General features: G+C 40.3%; 1 protein-coding gene across 3 annotated transcripts in view; it reads left to right on the forward strand.

Moving 5' to 3' along the window:
- The window catches only part of LOC126412774 (UHRF1-binding protein 1), a 443,324-nt gene that overhangs the window by 11,843 nt on the left and 414,434 nt on the right, over positions 1-17,047 (forward strand). The gene's annotated exons all lie outside the window — the stretch shown is intronic.

Below are 17,047 nucleotides of genomic sequence, written 5' to 3' on the forward strand. Positions count from 1 at the left end.
CCTGTGCTATGGAGCTATACTTTTCGCTGAAAGGAGTCATTCGACTGGGGACAGAGCCATTGGAGTGGTTGCTGTGTCTGTCCATAAAGCACACCAATCCTCTGCTCTCCCCCTGGCTGCTGACCTGATCTGGCATTTTGCCACTACTGTGTGATTGCAGAAAGGGGCAAGTTGGACTTCAGACTCTACAATTCTGAGTCTTACAACTGCCCTTTCTCCATGTGGGAGCTGGAATCGGCACTGTCTGAGATTCATGATAATGCATCTGGTCATGATCAAATCTGGAACTGCATGCTTTGGAATTTGCCAGCAGTGTCAAGGAAATCCTCCTGGAATGTTTTAATTTGATATGGCAGTCAGGTCAATTCCCCAACTTTTAGAGAGAGACAATTTTTGTACCTTTTCTCAAACCAGCAAAGGACTGCACATGCCCCAGTAGTTATTGGAGTGTTTCCTTAATTAACTGTGTAGGAAGGACCGTGGAGGAAATGGTTAACCATCATCTGGTCTGGTTGTTAGAGACTAGGCAACTCTTTAGAAATCCTCAGTGTGGATTCAGAAGATTTCAGTCCATTGTCAACAACCTGACCCTGCTAGAGATGGCTCCTCATCTGGCTTCCCTACATAAATATCACTGTATCAGCATATACTTCTATATCAGTAAGATGTGCTATACTACTTGGAGACACTGTATTCTTGCACATCTGCATCAATGGGGCTTTCATGGCCACGTCCCCATCTTCATACAGTCTTTCCCGTTTTAGTAGGTTCTTAGGGCACGAATTGGTGATGCGTTATCAGATCGTTTTGAGCAGGAGAATGGTGTCCCACAGGGAAGTGTTTTTAAGTGTTACCCTCTTTATTATAGCCCTAAACAATATCATGTCTATGGTGAGGAATCCTGTTCAGTGCTCCCTATTTGTGGACGATTTTGCTGTTTTCTGTTCCTCCACCGGTGTTGCAACAGCGAGCCAGCGGTTAAAGGAGTGACTGCAATGATGGGTTTTCAGTTTCTGCAGATAAGAGAGAGTGAGTGTGTGTGTGTGTGTGTGTGTGTGTGGAGGGGGTAGGGGTTCATTTTAATTGTTCTTGACTTCCGTATGAGGGACACCATCCTAAATTTTATATGAGGGACATCATCCTAAATTTTAGAGACTTGGTGAGCTTTCTGGGCCTCATATTTGACTCCAGATTGTCATGGTTGTCACACCTGAGAGACCTGAAAGCCAGAACACTCAAAGGCACTGAACATCATAAAGTCCTTAGCCACAGGTCTTGGGGAGCGGACAAGCGCATCTGCTCCAGTTTGATAGGGCTTTTGTGTGTTTATGACTGGACTGTGGGTGCACAGTATATGGTTCAATTAGGTCATCTTACCTGAAGATTATTGATGCTGCCCACCATGAGAGTATTCGACTGGCATCTTCATCATCATCATTATTTAACAATTCCAGTTTCCTGGGTACTGGTAATGAGCCTCTTCCACTTAGTCCTGCCAAATACACCTGTTCATGGAGAACATCATCCACTGTCCATCCTCTGGTCACTGGATCAGCCTTAATGAAGTCCATCCATTGGGTTCAAGTTCTTCCTTGAGGTCTTTCCCCATCCACCTGCCTTTTCAAATTTATTTTGGCTGTTCTAGTTGGCTCCAGTCTCATCACATGCCTGTACCACCGAAGTCTAGATGCGCCAATTCGATCTAATAGTGATGTCTTTATTGTATCTTCTTTCCTCACCTCCTAATTCCTTAACTTGTCCATCTTGGTCTTCTTTGTGGTGGATCTCTGATACTTTACAGCCTTGATGATTCTCTTTTTGTGATGGTACATGTTTCAATACCAAAGGTCAATATTGGTATGAAATAGCAATAAACATTATCAGTGTGGCTGTTATTGGAATCAAGTTATCTAGAGTATTCAAGTGGCAATGGGTGCTTATAGGACCAGTTCTGTACCCAGTCTCTGTGCTGAGGTTGGGGAACCACCACTCACCATCTGGGCCACCTCCTCATGGTACATAAAGCATGTAAATTCACCGCATAACATACTGTTGCTCGTCTATCTCTGGAATGTCTTTTCTCCAATCGTCCACGGGCAACATTGCCATTTGGAATCAGGGTACAGCATGTGCTGGATTCACCACTCATTGTGGAGCAATTACAACCCCAAATCCAGGTTTTTAACTGTCTGCCGCCCAGACTACTGCGGAGGTCCAGAGTCATTTTAGATATGGTGTGGTACAGGAAAGATGTCACTCCTAATTCTATTTTTAATGTGACATATTCTGTCATTTAATGTGAGCACCACAACTGTGTGGCTGTCTTTATGATGGGTCTAAACAGGGGGACTCAGATGGTTGTACTATTGTTTTCACGGATCGTGTACTCCAGGTCTGACTGCGTGAAGACTTTACTATCTTTGACACAGAATGATATGCGCTCTTGCAGGTACTGGAGTAAATGAGACAGCCTTCCAGTTCTAAATTTCTTATCTGTTCTGAGTATCTGAGTGCCCTTCACTCTCCACAATGTTTGCACCCAGCTGATAAAATAGTCCAGAATATGCTGAATGCTCTCCTCCAACTAAAATGGCAGGGGAAGGAGTGTCTTTCTGTTGTGTACCAAGGCACATGGGTAATGCAGGGAATGAAAGAGCAGATCTAGCAGCCAAGGAGGTGTGTCATGATCCTCAGCTGTTTCAGTATGCCACCCCCCCTGCATGCTATGGCCTCACTGTTGAGCTCCAGACTCTTGCGTCAGTGGAAGGATGAGTGGCTGGAAGTGACAAACAATAACTTCAGTGTAGTAAAGCACACAATGTGGCTGTGGCATACATCCTTTCAGTCATGTTGATGGGATGAGGTCCTCTTTACTTGTCTTCACATAGGCCACAGCCCTATGAAGCATGGCTTCTTGCTCTGGTGACAGGACCCTCCAGTGTATGGTGCTTGTGGTGTGTGGATCACACTGCGCCACATTTTATTGAACTGTGTTTTATTTTCCAACCAGTGGACTGCACCCGATCTGCCCTCTATTGTAAGTAACGAATGTGGTTCGTGTTTTTAAAGTTTTTTGAATTGTCCAGAATTTTTGCCAAGATTTTAGGAAGACTGTTGTAATGTGTTAACAGGGCGATTAGCTCACCCATATTTTTTGTAAGTGGTCAGCCAGTGACATTTCCTTGTGCCTTTCTTTTAGCCCCTTTGTCATTTACTTGTTTTTTTATCTGTATAGCTACTTGTACTCTTTCTCTGTTGTTTTGGCACATGAGATAGAGGGATTGTGTGGTTGACTCAAGTGCATGAGTGGGTAACAATTTTCGAGGTTTTATCCACATTTGCTTGTTTTAATAGGTGTAAGGATGCTGATAAAATCGCCGTTGAGTGCCCATAAGCTACACACACACACACACACACACACACACACACACACACACACACACACACACACACACACTGGTTTCTTTATAAGTTTTAAATACCTATTCACTCCCTGTTTTTTTACCCCTGCTACCTCCATAATTTCAAATAGAGTATTCCAGTCTTTGTCTAAGTAAACAAATGCTATAAACATAGGTTTGCCTTTCCATAACTTACTTTCTAACATGAGTCATAAGGTCAGTATTATCTTGCGTGTGCCTACGTTTTTCCAGAATCCAAACTGATCTTCGCTAACATTGGCTGCTACCAGTTTTTCTGTTCTTCTGTAAAGCATTCGTGTTAGTATTTTGTGTGTGTGACTTATCAAACTGACAGTTCGGTAATATTCACATCTTTCAGTGCTTGTTTTCTTTGGAATTGGTATTATGACATTTCTCTGGAAGTCTTACTGTCTTTTGCCTGTCTCCTACATCTTGCTCACCACACAGAATAATTTTGTCATGTCTGGCTCTTCCGAGGCTGTCAATAGTTTTGATGATTTGTTGTCTACTCCCAGGGTCTTGTATCAGCCTAGGTCTTTCAGTACTCTGTCAATTTCTTCTCGCATTGTTGCATATCCCATCTCATCTTCATCTAAGCCCTCTTCCATTTGTGTAATATTGCCTTCAAGTTCATCTCCCTTGTATAGGTCTCTATATACTCCTTCCACCTTTCAGCTTTCGCTTCTTTGCTTAGCACTGGTTTTGCATCTTTTAGTCATATGGCTGCTTCTCTTTTTTTTCCAAAGACCTATCTTTCCCAAGTGATATATGCTTCTAAATCCTTACATATGTCATCTAGCCATTCCTCCTTAGCCATTTTGCACTTCGTATCAATCTCATTTGTATTCCCTGAGGCGTACTTCATTCGCTGCATTTTTGTATTTTCTTCTTTCATCAGTTAAATTCAGTACCTCCTATGATATCGAAGGATTTCTAGAGGACTTTGTCTTTTTACCTATTTGATCCTCTGCTGGCTTCACTATTTCAGCTCTCAGAGAAATTCATTCATCTTCTGCAGTATTTTGTTCTAGTCAATTATTGCCTAATGCTCCCTCTGAAACTCTCAGTAACCTCGTGTCCTTTCAACTTATGCAGATCCCAGCTTATTAATTTTCTACTGTTTTGCAATTTCCTCAGTTTTAATCTACAGTTTATAACAAATAAATTGTGGTCATTCCACATCTGCCCCTGGAAAGTCGTAGAGTTTAAAATCTGGTTTTTAAATCTGTGTCTTACCATTATATAAGCAATATGAAACTCTCTGGTGTCTCCGGATCGTTGCCACTTATAAAACCTTTCAGGATCTTAAACAAAATATTAGTGATGATTAAATTATGCTGTGAGCAAAATTCTATCAGGCAGCTTCCTCTTTCATTCCTTTTCCCCTAGTGCACAGTCATCTATCCTTTCCCCCCCCAAGTCCATAGTCATCTACTGTTTTTTCTTCTCTTCCTTGTCCTACTCTTAAATTGCAGTCCCCCACAACAATTAAATTTTTGTCCCCATTAACTATCTGAATAATTTTTTTTTATCTCACCACACATTTCTTCAGTGTCTTAATCATCTGCAGAGCTAAACTGGTACCACTGTGGTAGGTGTGGCTTAGTGTCTATCTTGGCTACAATAATGGGTTCACTATGCTGTTCATAATAGCTTACTCTTTTGCCTATTTTCTTATTCATGATTGAACCTACTCTTGCATTTCCCTGTTTGATTTTGTGTTTATAACCCCATATTCACTTGACCAGAAGTTGTGCTGCTCTTACCATCAAACTTCACTTCATCCCATTATACTTAACTTCATCTTATCCATTTTCCTTTTTAAATTTTCTAACCTACCTGCCCAATTGTTGTTGTTGTTGTGGTCTTCAGTCCTGAGACTGGTTTGATGCAGCTCTCCATGCTACTCTATCCTGTGCAAGCTTCTTCATCTCCCAGTACCTATTGCAACCTAAATCCTTCTGAATCTGCTTAGTGTATTGATCTCTTGGTCTCCCTCTACAATTTTTACCCTCCACGCTGCCCTCCAATGCTAAATTTGTGATCCCTTGATGCCTCAAAACATGTCCTACCAACCGATCCCTTCTTCTAGTCAAGTTGTGCCACAAACTTCTCTTCTCCCCAATCCTATTCAATACCTCCTCATTAGTTACGTGATCTACCCACCTTATCTTCAGCATTCTTCTGTAGCACCACATTTCGAAAGCTTCTATTCTCTTCTTGTCCAAACTGGTTATCGTCCATGTTTCACTTCCATACATGGCTACACTCCATACAAATACTTTCAGAAACGACTTCCTGACACTTAAATCTATACTCGATGTTAACAAATTTCTCTTCTTCAGAAACGATTTCCTTGCCATTGCCAGTCTACATTTTATATCCTCTCTACTTCGACCATCATCAGTTATTTTACTCCCTAAATAGCAAAACTCCTTTACTACTTTAAGTGTCTCATTTCCTAATCTAATCCCCTCAGCATCACTCGATTTAATTTGACTACATTCCATTATCCTCGTTTTGCTTTTGTTGATGTTCATCTTATATCCTCCTTTCAAGACACTGTCCATTCCGTTCAACTGCTCTTCCTAGTCCTTTGCTGTCTCTGACAGAATTACAATGTCATTGGCAAACCTCAAAGTTTTTACTTCTTCTCCATGAATTTTAATACCTACTCTGAATTTTTCTTTTGTTTCCTTTACTGCTTGCTCAATATACAGATTGAATAACATCGGGGAGAGGCTACAACCCTGTCTCACTCCTTTCCCAACCACTGCTTCCCTTTCATGCCCCTCAACTCTTATAACTGCCATCTGGTTTCTGTACAAATTGTAAATAGCCTTTCGGTCCCTGTATTTTACCCCTGCCACCTTCAGAATTTGAAAGAGAGTATTCCAGTCAACATTGTCAAAAGCTTTCTCTAAGTCTACAAATGTAGGTTTGCCTTTCCTTAATCTATCTTCTAATATAAGTCATAGGGTCAGTATTGCCTCACGTGTTCCAACATTTTTAGGAATCCAAACTGATCCTCCCCGAGGTCCGCTTCTACCAGTTTTTCCATTCGTCTGTAAAGAATTCGCGTTAGTATTTTGCAGCTGTGACTTATTAAACTGATTGTTTGGTAATTTTCACATCTGCAAGCACCTGCTTTCTTTGGGATTGGAATTATTATATTCTTCTTGAAGTCTGTGGGTATTTTGCCTGTCTCATACATCTTGCTCACCAGATGGTAGAGTTTTGTCATGACTGGCTCTCCCAAGGCCATCAGTAGTTCTAATGGAATGTTGTCTACTCCCGGGGCCTTGTTTCGACTCCGGTCTTTCAGTGCTCTGTCAAACTCTTCACGCAGTATCTTATCTCCCATTTCATCTTCATGTACATCCTCTTCCTTTTCCATAATATTGTCCTCAAGTACATCGCCCTTGTATAAACCGTCTATATACTCCTTCCACCTTTCTGCCTTCGTTTCTTTGCTTAGAACTGGGTTGCCATCTGAGCTCTTGATATTCATACAAGTGGTTCTCTTATCTCCAAAGGTCGCTTTAATTTTCCTGTAGGCAGTATCTATCTTACCCCTAGTGAGACAAGCCTCTACATCCTTACATTTGTCCTCTAGCCATCCCTGCTTAGCCATTTTGCACTTCCTGTTAATCTCATTTTTGAGACGTTTGTATTCCTTTTTGCCTGCTTCATTTACTGCATTTTTATATTTTCTCCTTTCATCAATTAAATTCAATATTTCTTCTGTTACCCGAGGCTTTCTATTAGCCCTCGTCTTTTTACCTACTTGATCCTCTGCTGCCTTCACTACTTCATCCCTCAGAGCTACCCATTCTTCTTCTACTGTATTTCTTTCCCCCATTCCTGTCAATTGTTCCCTTATGCTCTCCCTGAAACTCTCTACAACCTCTGGTTCTTTCAGGTTATCCAAGTCCCATCTCCTTAAATTCCCGCCTTTTTGCAGTTTCTTCAGTTTCAGTCTGCAGTTCATAACCAATAGATTGTGGTCAGAATCCACATCTGCCCCTGGAAATGTCTTACAATTTAAAACCTGGTTCCTAAATCTCTGTCTTACCATTATGTAATCTATCTAATACCTTTTAGTATCTCCAGGATTCTTCCAGGTATACAACCTTCTTTCATGATTCTTGAACCAAGTGTTAGCTATGATTAAGGGATCTAATATTCCACACTCCGGGCTGTAGAATGCCTGTTTTGTTTCAGCTGATGAACACATCCTCCTGAGTAGTCCCTGTCCGGAGATCCAAATGGAGGACATATGAAATATTTTACCCAAGAGGATGCCATGGTCCTTTAACATGTTAGAGCTGCATACCGCTAAGAAAAATAATGACTGTGTTTTCCCTTTGCTTTCGACCATTTGCCGTGCTAGCATTGCAAGGCCATTTTGGTTAATCTTATGAGGCCAGATCAGTCAATCATTGAGACTGTTGCCCCTGCAACTACTGAAAAGGCTGCTGCCCCTCTTCAGTAACCACATGTTTGTCTGGCCTCTCAACTAATATCCCTCTGTTGTGGTTGCACTTACAGTTCGGCTATCCATGTCGCCGAAGCACACAAGCCATCCCAGCAACCACAGGATCCATGTTACACTGGGGTTATTGGGGGAGAGTCTTAAATTACACCTTTAAAAAATCATACATGCAAGAGGATTGTACAGACATACCATTTTTTTGCCATTGCACAGAATCCCATGTGAAGGGCACAGAAATAGGCATTCATGGTGTTGAGAAGCAACTGAAATAGCTGAAAATAAATATATCGCCAGGTCTGATTGGAATTCCTATTTTAATTTAACAGAGAACATGCTTCAGCATCGGACCCTTACGTAACTTGCATTTCTCATCAATCTCCCATCCTGTGCAAAGTCCCAGGCAACTACACAAAAATGCAGGCGACTCTCATGTATAAGAAGGGTAAGAAAACAGACCAACAAAATTGCAGACCAGTATCCTTGACATAGGTCTGTTGCATAATTATTAAGCATATTCCAAGCTCAAATATAATACATTTCCTAGAGACAGAAAAGTTCTGTTGACAAATGAGCATAGAGTTAGATGGCATCACTCGCATGAAACTCAGTTTGATCTTTTCTTGCAATATATCCTGCTAACCACAGATGAAGGGCAACAGACTGGTTCCATATTTCTAGATTTCTGGAAAGGTTTTGACACAATTGACCATTGCAGACTGTTAAAAAAAGGTACGAGCATATGAATAGCTTCTCAGATGTAAATAACTCAAAGACATCTTAAGTAATAGAAGCCAATACATTGTATTGCATGGTGAGTATTTGTCAGGGACAAAGGTATTGTCAGGAGCACCCCAGAGAAGTGTGAGAGGACCGCTATTATTTTCTATGCAGGGCGAATGACCTAAAACTTGCACCACAAATATTGCAGAATGGAAAGTGCTATTGATGTGAGGTTTTCGCAGAATAGATTGGTAGTCAGGGGCTCGTATTGTTAGCCAATCAATAGATCGTAATAATACTTGGAAAGTGTATTTTTGTGCAAACATACTCTTTTTTTTAAAATGGAACAATACTCATTGACATTTACAATTTAAAAGTAGGGTAAATTAGAATATCAGTGGTATTTCGTGCCGGATTTACTGCGAGTTATTTATGAGATACTGTATTTTGAAAAGTTCTAACAGACAGTCGTATAGTACCTTTGGTAGCACACACTTAAGAACTACACAAGTGCATACACTATTTATGTGGATTCTGACCAGTAACGAGACAACTGACCATCATAGTTGTGTTCAAAATGACCACTGGCAGTGGCAATACACTCTTGCAGTCCGGTATGAAATGACTGCTGCATGCGTGCTAGCATTTTATACATCGTTGCATGTTATCGGGTGAAGTTGGTATGTCCTTGTGGACAGTGTCTTTCAGCTTTCCTCATAGAAAAAAGTGTACGGATGTCAAATATGGGGAATGGGGTGGCCAAGGTACAGGTCCCCAGCATCCAGGCCAATAATTTGGAAATAATTCTTGAAGACATACTGTAGTACTTTGTGCACTGACAGCCATAATGTTGATAACACAGGTTCCTTGGTTCCTTAGTCTGCAGAGGAATGTGTTCTAGCATTTGTGGAAGATGGTCTGTAGGAGGCTGCGATACTTGTGCATATTCGATGTTCCATCTATGAAAAATGGATCTTTGAGCTGATGGTACACTATCCCACACCACACAGTTTCACTCCATGGGCACTGATATTTCACCTGACGAAGCCAACGGGAGTTGTCAGCAGACCAGTAGTGTGTGTTTTGGTGGTTTACTGTGTCATGATTGGTAAATGTGAGCTCATCTGTAAACAAGATACGTGATACATCTGGAGTGTCTTGTCTTAATGTCCGTGTACAGAAGTTAACGGGATTATCACAATTCTTTCCATGCAGCTCTTGATGGGGAGAAATGTTATACGGATGGAACCTATGTCGATGGAGAATGCATAGGACACTGGCCTGATTGACGCCAAATCCTTGTATGACTGCACAGGAGCTAACGTGTGGATCAACTGAAACATCAGCCCACTGAAACATCAGCAAGCATATGAATTTCCTCCTCTTCTGTTGTCACTTGTTTTCTTCTGTTATGGCTTCTAGGTGTTATACTGCCACGTTCACATTTCTGGTTGAAGAGGTTGATAGATAATTGCTGAGATAGTTAATGTCTGTTGGGATTTCTTGTCACACACACTGTAAAAGAATGAACTGCTTTCTTCTTGCACTCTCCATACTCAATGAGCATGGTGACTTTTTCTGCATTAGTAAATACTATCATCCATTCATGACCTACTGCTTGAACTGTCACACTCCACCTGACTAGCAAATCGTAGTGATCTCAAGGAACAAAAAAGAGCACTGTAAGCAAATATAAAAACTACGCAGGTTGCATGGCACAAACAAGTGTCAGTGTTGAAACTTTTCAAAATACATTGTCTCATAAACCACCTTACGCTAGAATCCTGCAACAAACACTATTCAAATTCTGATTTACTATACTTTTAGGTTGTTATGTCAGTATCATTGTTCCATGTAAATAGTGTATGTTTGCACAAAAATACACTTTCTAACTATTATTACACTCTGTTTATTGGCTAACAATACGAGCCCCTGACTACCAATCCATTCTGTGAAAACCTCACATCAATAGCACTTTTCATTATGCAATGTTTGTGGTGCACATTTTAGGTGATTCACAATGTATACACCAATGAGCTGATGGATAGGGTGAATTGCAATCTGTGGCTGTTTGCTGATGATGCTGTGGTGTACAGCAATGTGTCATTCTTGAGTGACTGTAGGAGGATACAACATGACTTGGACAATATATTTTGGTTGGTGTGAGGAATGGCAGCGAGCTGTAAATGTAGAAAACTATAAGATAATGCAGATGAGTAGGAAAAACAATCCCATGATGTTCGACTACAGCTTTAGTAGTGTGCTGCTTGTTGCTTAAATATTTAGGTGTCACATTGCAAAGAGATATGAAATGGAACTGTCATATAAGGATTGTAGTATGGAAGGCAAATGGTTGACTTTGGTCTATCGTGATAATTTTAGGAAAATATGTGTCATCTGAGTATGACACCATGTTGAGAACACTAGTTTGATCAATTCTTGAGTTCTGGTTGAGTGTTTGGAACTCCATCATGTAGGTTTAAAGGACGACGTCGAAGAAATTCAGAGAGGGACTGTTAGATTTGTTACCGGTGACATTTGCACATTAGTCCATACGAACATTCTTGAAACAAGAATCCCCCTTCATACCACACTGGAAGTCTAGGTCCATTTAGTTTCTGCAGTCACGGTTCACAATCTCTATCTCTGTCCTGACAAGCCACAACTACATCCAGTGCCCTAACTACCTTCCTTCAGCAACTCCTCCTCCTTTCCTCCTTGGGGATTTTAATGCCTGTCCTCCCTTGTGTGGCAGTGCATTTTTGTCTAGTCAGGAGCTCTTCATAGACCAGTTTTTTTTTTTTTTTTTTTTTTTTTTTGCAAACTGTGACCTGTGCCTTCTTAATGATGGTGCCGCTTATGGCACCTTCTATGCCAGTGATCTTTCACTAACTACTGCTCCCCTTCTCTGTTCATTACATTAGTCACCACATGATGACTTCTGCAATAGCAATCATTCCCCATTGATTCTCTTGTTCCCTTCCCATCTCCCAATGGCCAGTTTACCCCCATTTGCTTTCCATCTTGCTGATTGGTCTCTAAATACCTCCTAGGCCTTGTTGACCCATTCTTTGTTAGATTGTATCGATAAAGTGTAGAGACCACTCATTTGTCTAAAAGTAAGAAATAAAGTAGATTAGAGAAACATTGACATGCATTTGAATGATTCTTGAAATCATTGTCTAACTTATAATCTTAGAATTTCAAAGAATACTATAGGATATTTGTTTGATGGATTGTATAGACTGTGGAGTTTGCTGTTATGCTGCCTTGACAGATTTCACACAACATTTAACTTGCTTTAAACTACTACATAATTCACAAATAATAATCACCATTAAAATAGTTGAAGCAGCAAAACAGTATCATTCAACAAAACTAAAAGCAAGCAAAGACTCGCGAATTTAATAAAACATTGTTGATCGTAGTTCATTCATACTCCATGCGTACCTCAATATCCACTCTGTTTTTCTACTTCTCCAGCTCACAAATGTCTCTGAAACATAAAAAACCTTTTAGATTGAAGAGAAATAAATGTATGTGCATTGGATTGGCTTATCTTTAAAATTTCAAAAAAATTATTTACCAAAGTGACGTGACTTTTTTTTTTTAGTCCTCACTAATACTAGGTCTCCAATAAACTTATTCCTATGTTTCTGCAGCTGTTTTCACCATTACTTGCTTAACAAGCCCTTCTCTCTCCTGTGGTGTGATGACTTTCCCTGTTGGTAACTCTGCATAACTCCGCTATAAGGTCAAGAAGTTTTATGTAGTGCGATCAAAAACTAATAGAAATATTTGTTTTTCTTAAAGAATCTGTACTTATTCATCATCATCATCATCGTCATCGTCATCACAGTCCCATACCCCTCAGATGTAATACATTTGTGCCACAGCTTATTCCAATCTTAGAAACATGCCTGGAACTGACTTTTCACTGTGATGTTCAGCTCCCTCATGTGTTCTGTTTTTACCTCATTAGTAGTGACAAAACAACAGCCTTTCATGGTTCTCTTCAGCCTCCGGAAAAGATAGGGGGAATTTAAAGTAGACTGCAGCTGAAGTGAGAATTTGGATCGAGGAGGGAGGCATTGCAGCGTAATCCGTAAAGTTGTGTGAACCGCAGTGCCAAGCTGGCTTAGTGGCTAACACACATGCCCAGTAAGCAGGTTCGATTCCCAATCCTTGTGCAAATTTCACCGCTTCAGTCTCTCTTCATTAAAAGAAGAGAAATAAGTTGTAGGAGCCCATGTCCAGCAGTTACGGCAGCTGAGGCAACATAAATGTTCCCCCCCCCCCCCCCCCCCCAAAAAAAAAATTATAAACAAGCATTGAGATGTGAGCAGGAGCAGTATTGTGATGCAATTTCCACAATTTGCCAGAATTCTGGTCTTTCGGATTGTTTCACACAAATGGTGCGTGACTTCCAGATAGTATTTCTTATTGAACGTACGACCATAAGGCTCATGATTGATTGTCTCATTGTAATCAAAGGAAACAGCAAGAAGAATTGTCACATTTTATTGAATTTGTCATACTCTCTCTCTCTCTCTCTCTCTCTCTCTCTCTCTCTCTCTTTCCAGGCACTTTCCATTGGGACGATTGGGCCTCTGTTTCGACGTGATACCTGTGTGCCTGTGGTCACATGTTGTAACCTTCTTTAGAAGTTCTGGATCATTGTTGACTTCATTCAGCAATTCCTGAGTGAGGTTTGTGTGATATTGTTTTTGGTCAAAATTCAACAATTTTGGGACAAACTTTGCAGCTATACATTTCATGCACAAAACACCTGAAAAAAATTGCTTGGCATGAGCCAAAGGATATGCTGGCATCATAAGCAGTCTCTATTATGGTGATTCAGTAATTTTTGCAGAACCATTTTCTTTACATTTTCCACATGGGCTAATGCATTCAGGGTGGTCATCATCTTTGAATGTCTTCTCCACTGTCTTTGAAATATTTATACCACTTGTAAATGTTTGTCTTACTCACAGTAGATTTGTCAAAAGCCACTGTCAACATTTAAAATGCAGCGCTGCATTCGATTCCACTTTTCAAGCAAAATTTAATGCAAATTCTTTGATCCATGTTTTTCAAAAGCAAAAATTTTCCAAGCACTTGAGAACACACATAACCTTTTCGACTGTCAACAATAAACCAAATATTCAAAACAACTGAATATGCAAACATACATTGGAACATGAGTACCAACAAGATAAAAAAAACTGAAAATAAGGTGTACAAAGCCCACAAAATTCAAAAATTCCTATTAATCTTTTGTCATACTGTGTGTGTTAAATTGCATTTCTGGCAGTGCAAATCCCATTTAACTGTGCTCCACAAAATTCGTAACGGTTTCAATCTTTTTCAAGTGTCACACCGAAGAGGTATGTTTGTGTCTGCAGTAAGTGTTGCAGAGCCTACCAGTCTCTCTCGTATAACACTCAGCAGGATTACTGGCAGGGAGATACACATAATCCTGTCTGTTTTGGTGTGTGCTCTATGTATAAACTCGTCTCCTTCCCTGGAGGTGAACTTCGCTCCAGTATCTCAGAGCACTGCCTCATGAACTTCTAGCTTAGCAAAACAATCGTGTTCAAACTTCACTATCAAAGTTCTGCTAGTTACCATCATAATGGGATACAGTCTAATAAACTTATTGAAAACCCTCACTACTACAGAAATATCTAGAAAGACAAACCTTGTCTAGGTCACTTTTATTGGGTAATGGGTTTCAGCCCTCTCTCTCTCTCTCTCTCTCTCTCTCTCTCTCTCTCTCTCTCTCTTTTTGTCATAATTAGATCCATTAATTATGAATTACCCAGATGCATAGGTCATCAGGTGCCAATTGATGACCTGCGCTTTGAGGTAATGTATAGGTAATAGATCTGTGGATAACTTAAAAAAAGAGTTGAAAGTGGTTATCCAATAAAATAAGTGACCTGGTCGGTATTTGTCTTTCCATACACTGGAACTGGCCAGTTGTGTCTGGCATTCATCCCAGATTCAAAGCTCTTTCTTCTCCCTCCTGACCCTGTTATTGAAAAGTACCTTATCTTGCAAGATTTCAGTGAACTTACGTGGTTCATAATGATCATAACTTTGATGAAGATAGTCAGTGAACTCTTCAACATAGTCTTCAGGGAAACACAACTTCCATTTCTCACTATGTTCATGCTTCCTTCTGAACAGAATCCCTTTATACAATTAGTAATTTGTTTGTTATTCATGGTCCCCACTACCTAAATGTCTCCTTACCAGCTGTTGTTGTTGTTGTTGTTATTGTTGTGGTCTTCAGTCCTGAGACTGGTTTGGTGCAGCTCTCCATTCTACTCTATCCTGTGCAAGCTTCTTCATCTCCCAGTACCTATTGCAACCTAAATCCTTCTGAATCTGCTTAGTGTATTCATCTCTTGTCTCCCTCCACGATTTTTACTCTCCACGCTGCCTCCAATACTAAATTGGTGATCCCTTGATGCCTCAGAACATGTCCTACCAACCAATCCCTTCTTCTGGTCAAGTTGTGCCACAAACTTCTCATTTCCCCAATCCTATTCAATACTTCCTCATTAGTTATGTGATCTACCCATCTAATCTTCAGCATTCTTCTGTAGCACCACATTTTGAAAGCTTCTATTCTCTTCTTGTCTAAACTATTTATCGTCCATGTTTCACTTCCATACATGGTTACACTCCATACAAATACTTTCAGAAATGACTTCCTGACACTTAAATCTATACTCGATGTTAACAAATTTCTCTTCTTCAGAAACACTTTCCTTGCCATTGCCAGTCTACATTTTATATCCTCTCTACTTCGACCATCATCAGTTATTTTACTCCCCAAATAGCAAAACTCCTTTACTACTTTAAGTGTCTCATTTCCTAATCTAATTCACTCAGCATCACTCGACTTAATTCGAGTACATTCCATTATCCTCGTTTTGATTTTGTTGATGTTCATCTTATATCGTCCTTTCAAGACACTATTCATTCCGTTCAACTGCTCTTCCAAGTCCTTTGCTGTCTCTGACAGAATTATGATGTCATCGGCGAACATCAAAGTTTTTATTTCTTCTCCTTGGATTTTAATACCTAATCTAAATTTTTCTTTTGTTTCCTTCTCTGCTTGCTCAATATACAGATTGAATAACATTGGGTAGAGACTACATCCCTGTCTCACTCCCTTCCCAACCACTGCTCCCCTTTCATGTCCCTCGACTCTTATAACTGCCATCTGGTTTCTGTACAAATTGTAAATAGGCTTTCTCTCCCTGTGTTTTACCCCTGCCACCTTCAGAATATGAAAGAGAGTATTCCAGTCAACATTGTCAAAAGCTTTCTCTAAGTCTATAAATGCTAGAAACGTAAGTTTGCCCTTCCTTAATCTAGCTTCTAAGATAAGTCGTAGGGTCAGTATTGCCTCACGTGTTCCAACATTTCTGCAGAATCCAAACTGATCTTCCCCGAAGTCGGCTACTACTAGTTTTTCCATTCGTCCGAAAAGAATTCGCGTTAGTATTTTGCAGCTGTGACTTATTAAACTGATAGTTCGGTAATTTTCACATCTGTCAACACCTGCTTTCTTTGGGATTGGAATTACTATATTCTTCTTGAAGTCTGAGGGTATTTCGCCTGTTTCATACATCTTGCTCACCAGATGGTAGAGTTTTGTCAGGACTGGCTCTCCCAAGGCCGTCAGTAGTTCCAATGGAATGTTGTCTACTCTGGGGGCCTTGTTTCGACTCAGGTCTTTCAGTGCTTTGTCAAACTCTTCACACAAACTCTTCACACAGTATCGTATCTCCCATTTCATCTTCTCTACATCCTCTTCCATTTCCATAATATTGTCCTCAAGTACATCGCCCTTGTATAGACCCTCTATATACTCCTTCCACCTTTCTGCTTTCCCTTCTTTGCTTAGAACTGGGTTTCCATCTGAGCTCTTGATGTTCATACAAGTGGTTCTCTTATCTCCAAAGGTCTCTTTAATTTTCCTGTAGGCAGTATCTATCTTACCCCTAGTGAGATAAGCCTCTACATCCTTACATTTGTCCTCTAGCCATCCCTGCTTAGCCATTTTGCACTTCCTGTCGATCTCATTTTTGAGACGTTTGTATTCCTTTTTGCCTGCTTCATTTACTGCATTTTTATATTTTCTCCTTTCATCAATTAAATTCAATATTTCTTCTGTTACCCAAGGATTTCTACTAGCCCTCGTCTTTTTACCTACTTGATCCTCTGCTGCCTTCACTACTTCATCCCTCAAAGCTACCCATTCTTCTTCTACTGTATTTATTTCCCCCATTCCTGTCAATTGTTCCCTTATGCTCTCCCTGAAACTCTGTACAACCTCTGGTTCTTTCAGTTTATCCAGGTCCCATCTCCTTAAATTCCCACCTTTTTGCAG

Source organism: Schistocerca serialis, chromosome 7, assembly GCF_023864345.2.
Source record: "Schistocerca serialis cubense isolate TAMUIC-IGC-003099 chromosome 7, iqSchSeri2.2, whole genome shotgun sequence".
Classification (NCBI taxonomy): domain Eukaryota; kingdom Metazoa; phylum Arthropoda; class Insecta; order Orthoptera; family Acrididae; genus Schistocerca; species Schistocerca serialis.